Source organism: Dioscorea cayenensis, chromosome 20 (genome assembly GCF_009730915.1).
Source record: "Dioscorea cayenensis subsp. rotundata cultivar TDr96_F1 chromosome 20, TDr96_F1_v2_PseudoChromosome.rev07_lg8_w22 25.fasta, whole genome shotgun sequence".
NCBI lineage: Eukaryota > Viridiplantae > Streptophyta > Magnoliopsida > Dioscoreales > Dioscoreaceae > Dioscorea > Dioscorea cayenensis.
This window is the reverse complement of record NC_052490.1, coordinates 7661697-7669492: the sequence shown is the minus strand read 5'-3', so window position 1 is coordinate 7669492 and position 7796 is coordinate 7661697. Positions and strand designations below refer to the sequence as shown.

Genomic DNA, 7796 nt, shown 5'->3' with positions numbered 1-7796 from the left:
CCCAAAATATGCCCAAAGAAAAAGTCTCAGCCAAAAGTCCCTTTTCTGCCCTAAAAGTCAGTATATATACTTCCCGAGTCATACGGGTCGTATGGTGGTCATATAGCACTCAAAACCCCTAGATTCTCATTCCATACAGGGTGCATACAGCCTCCATACAGCCCTGTATACTTGGTAGTATGGAAATCTGGGCAGACACTCCGAATCATTCCATCACATACAGATACTACGACTCCATACTCGGTAGTATGGGGGTAGTATGAAATTCCTGTTTTCTTCTCTTTTCGCCCAAATGATATCTTCTTGTTCTCCATGGCTTCCTTATGCCCTACAAAGCAAATAGTAGATGATTAAGCGCAAAACAGGCATCAAACCTCACAAAATACATGCAAAGTGAATACGATATATACATGAAAACATCTACATTTAGACACTTATGTAGCATCAAGTAACTGTCTTGTGCTTGGAATCAACCCATTATAGAAAGTTTGAATGATTATCCACTCGGGGAACCCATGTTAAAGACATTTTCGCTGGAGCTCCTTGAACCTGTCCCATGTCTCAAAAAGCGACTCCAATTCCATTTGCACAAAAGATGATATTTCATTCCTAAGCTTCACAGATTTTTCGGGAGGTAAATATCGGGCAAGGAAAGCTTTTACCATCTCCTCCCAAGTAGTGATCTATGCTCTAGGTAATGAATGTAGCCATTGCTATGCTCTTCCTTTCAAGGAAAATGGGAAGGCTATCAACTTGATAGCATCATCCGTAACACCATTAATCTTGAGCATGTCGCACACTTCCAAGAAGTTCTCAATGTGATTGTTTGGATCCTCATCGGCCAAACCATTCAATTGTACTGACTGCTATAACATCTGGATGAAGCCTGGCTTGATGTCAAAATTCTGAGCAATGATCGGTGTTTGCACAATACTCCCTATGGATACGATACCCACTCACTTGGGATTTTATTACTTCGATAAACCCGTGTACTTGTGGGACATACGCAAGGGGCGTTGTCAAAGGGATTGATAGTGGTCTGAATAATATTAATATGATAAGAAATAAACAAAACAAGAATGGGAGATGCTATTAAAAAAGAGAGGAAAGGCATCGATAGAAAGTGGGATGCCTAGACATTGCTCCCCCTAGGACTATTGCTTCAAGTTTAAAACCAACTATTATGTCTACTAATTGATACTTAATGAGTAATGGAAATCCTAAAATACACGCTCTCAAACCTAAGGTCAACCATGACTAACCCTATACTATACCCCGGAGGAGAAATCGCTCAGTCTCAACATCTCACACTGTGCAAAGTTGCTTAAAGCTCTAGGGACTCCAAGTGATTAACTCTATTCCCTAACATATATCTAACACTTTGGTCCAGGCGAAAGACCCCTAGTCATAATTAAGCCCCAGATACTAAGGATTACTTTAACTGTTCACTCTATTGCTTGTGTAACTAAGCCCTAGCGGAGTTCGTCTCTTATCACTTCACTCTATTGTGAGAGCAAAGAACTCTTGAAACATGGAGGTGGGATAAATCACATTGGAGGGGAAATGGGATATTCTGCTATCTCTTGACATACCCTCTTGATCCTTTCCAATCTTGCTTTATCTAACCCTCATGGTGTGTCACTCATAAGGATTACCAATGTAGGTTATCAACCCTAGTGTCAGTCTTAGAGAAAACTGATTCAACAAGCATTCAGGAATAGATCTCAATTAAAGACATCAATTAAATAAACAAAATAGAAAGGTAAAAAAAATAATATCATCTTTGGGTTTACAAGTCCAAATACCCACTAGGAGTTTAGCTCTCCGTGGAGCAAGATATAACCAATAATGAAATCGGAAGTAAAAACATGCAATCCATAAGTAAAACCCCTTGGTATTCATGTCAATGGTTTTGTGGACTGGCCGCATCTTCTCCAAAGGTTCCCTCGTCAAGCCTAGGACACACCTCACCGAATCGATGACGAGGAAAGCTCCCCCAATAACTCTCTCCCGAGGGAACGCAGTATTGAAAGACATAGAACCATTCCAAAAGCCTTACCAAAGCCTCTTTAAACCCTAGCTGCGAGCGCCTCCAAAGATAGAGAAAAGATGAGAATAAGATAGGTAAAAAGATCCTGAAAAAGGGCTGAAATCGTGACTTAAATAGGGCTTGAATCGGGCATCCACACAGGCGTGTGGAAATTCCATACGCTCTTGTGAATCTGCAGGAATTGATTTTCTGAGACTTGTGAATAGTAACTACTACAGTAGCTTTGCTTTAGTACTTTTCTACACTACCTGCTATAGTACTTGATAAACACATAAATGTACATATTTTATACATATTAATCTTGTATTATGTGTGTATCTTAATGATATTTATGGCCGTTTAAGTATAAATTGGTTATTTTGATGTGGCAGAACTTAAATGGGTCGAACGAAGCACAAAAATACAAATTGGACGAATTCGAGACCAAAAACGGCATTTTTGGGGTATTAGCATTGTAGCTAGCATTCGGCTGTAAGCTTCAAGGGGTCCATGTGCCCTCATGGATGCCAGTTAGGTTTGCTGGAATTTCACAATTCTCCGTACTGATAGCAGAAACACTATAGTAAAAACAATGTAGCCGAGTACTGTAGCACCGACACCTTTTCTGGGCAAAATGGCAGTGAGCTTCACTGGCTCCATGCGCCTGCATGGAGCCCGTATGGACCTAACGAGGTATATATTGGACTGAATTTCTAGGGCAAAGGAGGACATTTTTTGGAAAAAGATTTTTGGGGAGTTTTTGGAGCTGACTTCCACCAGTTCAGAGGAGGCAAAATCCACCAGTTCATCGATCTCTTCTTTGGGAGCTTGTAGATGATGAGGGAAGCCGCCCCGATCACGGAGTCCATGGAAGCTTTCCACCTAACTTAGCTTGTCATCTCACTTCTATTGTTTGAGGGAGTTTTCTCATGCTATTTGTAATTGTTTTCATGGACCTATTATTTGTATTTGTTTGCATGGACGAGTAGACCCCAAGGTCACCGGATGCCGGTGAACCTTAGGATGAACTTGTGTATTTGGATGATCTAATTTTGTCTATTGCAATTTTTGTGTGTTTGTGATTCATTCTTGGTGTATTTGATGTGTTGCTTACATGTGAACTCTGTAAACCAACTCCTAGGTTGTACTTGTGATCGACATGGAGTGTGAGCACCCACAAGCGCATGGGGTCATCAAGAAATAAACCACTCGCGCACGCACAAGTGGGTCGTATTCCCAAGGGGCCTGAGGAGCTACTTTAGTCACTTCTTACCTGTTGTTTAGCTCACCGATTCCAATTCAAGAGAAAAGAAGAAAAGAAAGCAAAGTGAAAAGTAAGAGAAATTCTTAAGAAATATGATACTAACAAAACACGGGAGAAGCTCAAGGTTGGAAAATGGTCACGGATGCGGATCCCTAAGGGGGTTACTTAAGTGAGTAGGAAATTGAGTAGTTAAGCACGTGGCTAGTTGGACCGAGAAAACCAAAACTTAGGTCAACCCGATGGTCACGGCAATTGACCCCTAACTCGATGCAAGTGTTGAGTACAGAATTTTCTTCCGCCCAACTTCTCACCCGGTTGCAAGGAGAAAGATGGTTTTCACAAGTTAGGATAGAAACACAAGTAGTTTTCAATCCTAGGAATGGAGGGGTACAAATACCCGATGGTCACAGCGTACTTATACAATAATCCCTTCCTAGTCTGGTGAAGTCTAGCACTAAGGCAATGGTCATGCTACAAAATGCTACCAAGAAATTGATACATCACTCAATCAAATGTACCAAAACAATCAAGAACACCAAACAAGAATCACAATAAACCAAACATGCATAAACTACTCAAATAAACCAAAAACATCACAAGTTCACCCCCAAGGTTCACCTACATCCGGTGACCTAGGGGTTTAGTTGTTCATGTTCAACAAAGAAACCAAATAATCCATACAAACAACTAAAATAAACATGAGAAACACTCCCTCAAATGGTGAAGGCCGAATGACGCTTTAATCCCAGGAAAAAACCTTCCGAAAGACGCCACTTGTATGGGTAGCTTCCCGTTGTCTTCAACCTCCAAGAAATGTAGCCATAGAAGTAGATCCTACTAATTCTTGCTCTCACCGCAGAGAAATGCTTTAATTTCTTCCCTTTTTGCCCTCCTCAAGCTCGGGCTCAAGGTGGGGTGGAAGTGCTTCCCTAACCCTAGCCGTTTCTTGCCCAAAGAAGATGATGATCCCCGAAAGGAAGCTTCCCAAAAAGAAGTCCTCAAAACCTTTTAAACCCTCAGGTCGCGATAGGTAAATGTGTCAATATATCGTCCGTATGCCGACCCGTCGGTATTTCTAGTTTTCTGCCGAGAAGCCCTTGATGAGCTATAGTAACTGCTACAGTGAAACTACTACAGTAACACTGTTACTATACTGTGCTACAATAATTTCGCCCGGAAACACCGGTTTGATACCGAATTCAACCCCAATCGCGTCGCCCGAGTTCCCTAGGTTTTCTATTAGGCCTGAAATGCAAAAAGGGCATCGTTTCAATAAATAAATGTAATGAATAATATCAAACAAATACATGCAAAATACGCACTTTTAGATGTTTATCAACTTGGTATCATGACCATCGCCCTTGTACTAGACACACCAAGTTTGGAAGGGATTCATGTACGAATACACCATGACCATCTGGTATTTTGACCTCTCCAACATTAGGGCTAGACCAAGTTGTGTTTCAGCTCTAATTAGAGATATCTCCGTTGTTAATGCAATCGTATGAGCATTTGATAGGAAGAAATTCCGTATCAATACTTATACCGAATTAGGGGTGAATTGCCGTGACCATCGGGTTGATCTAATTTAAGAAATCTCAAGGTCCAAACCTTCAAATGCATGACATTCTTAGCATCTTTTACAGTTCAATAGCCCCTAGGGAATCCGCATCCATGACCATTTCATTCCCCTGATTTTATATCCTTGCCTTGTTTTAGACTCCACTTGTTGTTTTTTCATTTTAATTAATAGATTAGAGAACCCCTTCAAATCTTTCGGCTAGACAATACTCAAAGAGGAAGTAAGGGTAGATCCTTGGGCCCAAGGAATACAACCCTCTCGTGCTCACACGAGACGTATTACTTGACGACTCCATGCGCTTACGGATCGTTCATTAGTACACCACCAAAATACTCCCTAATCCACACTTTTCATCGAGGCCACATAAATGGGGACACATTCATGTTGTATATTGCGTTGCTTCTTCAACAAAATCATATTTGACGACAATCTCACTAGCTTTACAAAAGTCCGAACACATGAGTGTGACTGCCTTTGTGCCCTTAGACCTTGCATGTTCAATTGAGCACAACGAAGGTTGGCACACACTCATGTGTCTTTGAGCACAACTTGTGTCTTCATGTTTGTTCCCTCCAAGATTTCAGCAACAACATGCATTCACATATACTTTGGCTTCTTTCTTCCATACTTGTCTTCACAATCCTACATGCACAAAATTAACACATATACACATGTATGAGCGATAAAATCTGAGAAAAGTAATGCTCATTATAAGAAAAAATACTTCATATTACTAATACACAAGCACTTATTAAACTCCCCCACACTTAATATTTTCTTGTCATCAAACAAAAATAAAACATAGAAGCATAGAAGAAGGAAAATATTGAAAGTGCTTGGCCTTAGGTTCACCAAAAGTATGCAAAAGAAGCATTCTACAAGTAAGGGAAATTTCAACACCAAATACAAAAAATCAATGCTCTAGCTAAAATCTCAAATAAAAAAGGACAACCAATCCGAAATCATGTAAGTGTGTGGAAACTCACTCAAGTCAACCCAATGTATACTCCTCAAAGTTATAAGTATAAGGGACTTATTTATTTACAGAACAAAACAAAACAAAGAGATAGTAGTAGCTTTACACATCCTATAAGGTAGCCCTTTTCGAAGCGTCCACTAAGGTGGCTTTCACACTTTCGAGGTGGTAGCTCTTTCTACCCGGGTAGTAGCTTTCACTTATCCCATGAGATAGCTCTTTCTCTCATCAGGGCATAACTAGCATCTGACTTATGAGACTAGCTTCATACTTCATAGGCGGTAGCTCTTTCCACCCCAAATGCGCAACCAAAACAAATAGAATTTTTTTAGCAAAAATTAACACAAGAAACAAAACTAACTAGTCCCTTAAACAATGAACTCGAGTTTCCAAAAAGGTTTACAGAGCGAGTAGTGTGACAAAGTGTCAATCGGGCAAAAATTCCTAAAATTTCAAGTAAAAGCTAAAGCATGAGAACATTAAATGATAAAAAAGTCTCTTAAACTTAAGAATACAACCATTGCAACTAAGGTGAACTTTCCATTAGCTACGTGAGCATTTTTAATCAAAACTTATGTAAAGAACATGTGTAGTGTGAACTACCCCCCACACTTAAGATGAACATTGCTCTCAATGTATGCATACAAGCACAATAAAAAGTATAACGATGAAAAACATACATAGAAGTGGCCAATTGAAATAATACTCCCTTGAACTCCTAATGGTACGTTTGATGGAGCTATATTCATTGAGCATTGAGTTTCAATGGGTTGTGGAGCACATATGTCCATGTGAAAATCATATTGACCGTGTCTATGACTAGTCCTCAATTTCCATATTCACAAGACCCTCTGCATGTATACACAAGGGGGTTTAGTGAGGCTCAACAAAAGCAAAATAAACTCAAGTATATAAAGATAAAACAATGAAATACAACTCCAGACAACAAAAATAAAAGATAAACTCAGAAGGAGGATCCTTTCTGAGAAGTACAATTCCAAACTAACATGTGAAAATGAAACTTGAAAAATAAGAGCAAATAAAGTAAAGATACATCAAGCCTCAGTGTTAGGCTCGGTCGCCGCTATTGCTGCTATTGGTACTGGATCAACTAGTGTTGGTGAGGGTGATGGTGGTGTTGGTGATGCCTGAGGGGTTAGTGAAGCTCTGGGTCATATGATGAATGGTGAAATCGCATCTCGCTCTAATAACTACTGTAAAATGTCCAGACGGGACATCACCTCACTATGGTCTGCGGCCTATGTTGCGTGAACCTCAGCAATCTCAGTTAGTAGCACCCACACTTCAGTCTCGAGCCTCTCAAAATGATCATAGGCTCAAGAGCAAGATAGAATGTGCACTTGAGATGGCTCTTCTGGAGTGGGTGGTGCCTCAGTCTCCATCTACGCCGGTTGCAACTCCTGCGCAAGCTGATCACCCTAGGTAGCATTACATTCTCCCTCAACTATCTCTGGTGGGGGCATGTTCAGCACATACACCTCGTCTCTATATCTACGCACCATCCCCATCAATCTTATCGTCTCTATGCCTAGGGGAGTAGTTACGATTGTCTTCTCAACCCCATGAATAGCATCCAATAAACCCATCCCGGTGATGAGTCTAGTAAAGTGTGGGCCAGAGAAGAGGACACTAATCCAGGCATATTGTCCCTGGTGCCGTAAATACTCTGTCAGAATGTGTCCCTAGTGGAGTGTCACGCTCTGAACTATAGCCATTCACCGACCTGCTTAGAATGGCATGAATATAACAATATGCAGGTCAGGAAAGACATGTGGCCTTGGACACCCCCGACTGATATTGTATGCTCACTGCGGCATCAAACTGCTGGCGTATTCTATAGGAAGCTGCTTATAATCCTCTTTTGCCTGTGAATGCTTCGTCATAGAGCCCAAGTCAAATAAAGAACTCGAGTCACCGATAAATG

General features: G+C 40.7%; 1 non-coding gene across 1 annotated transcript; it reads left to right on the top strand.

Moving 5' to 3' along the window:
• Positions 1-510: 510 nt before the first annotated feature.
• Positions 511-617, top strand: LOC120252287. The gene has a single exon (XR_005533830.1). It is a non-coding gene; the product is annotated as a small nucleolar RNA R71 (small nucleolar RNA).
• Positions 618-7796: the final 7179 nt, after the last annotated feature.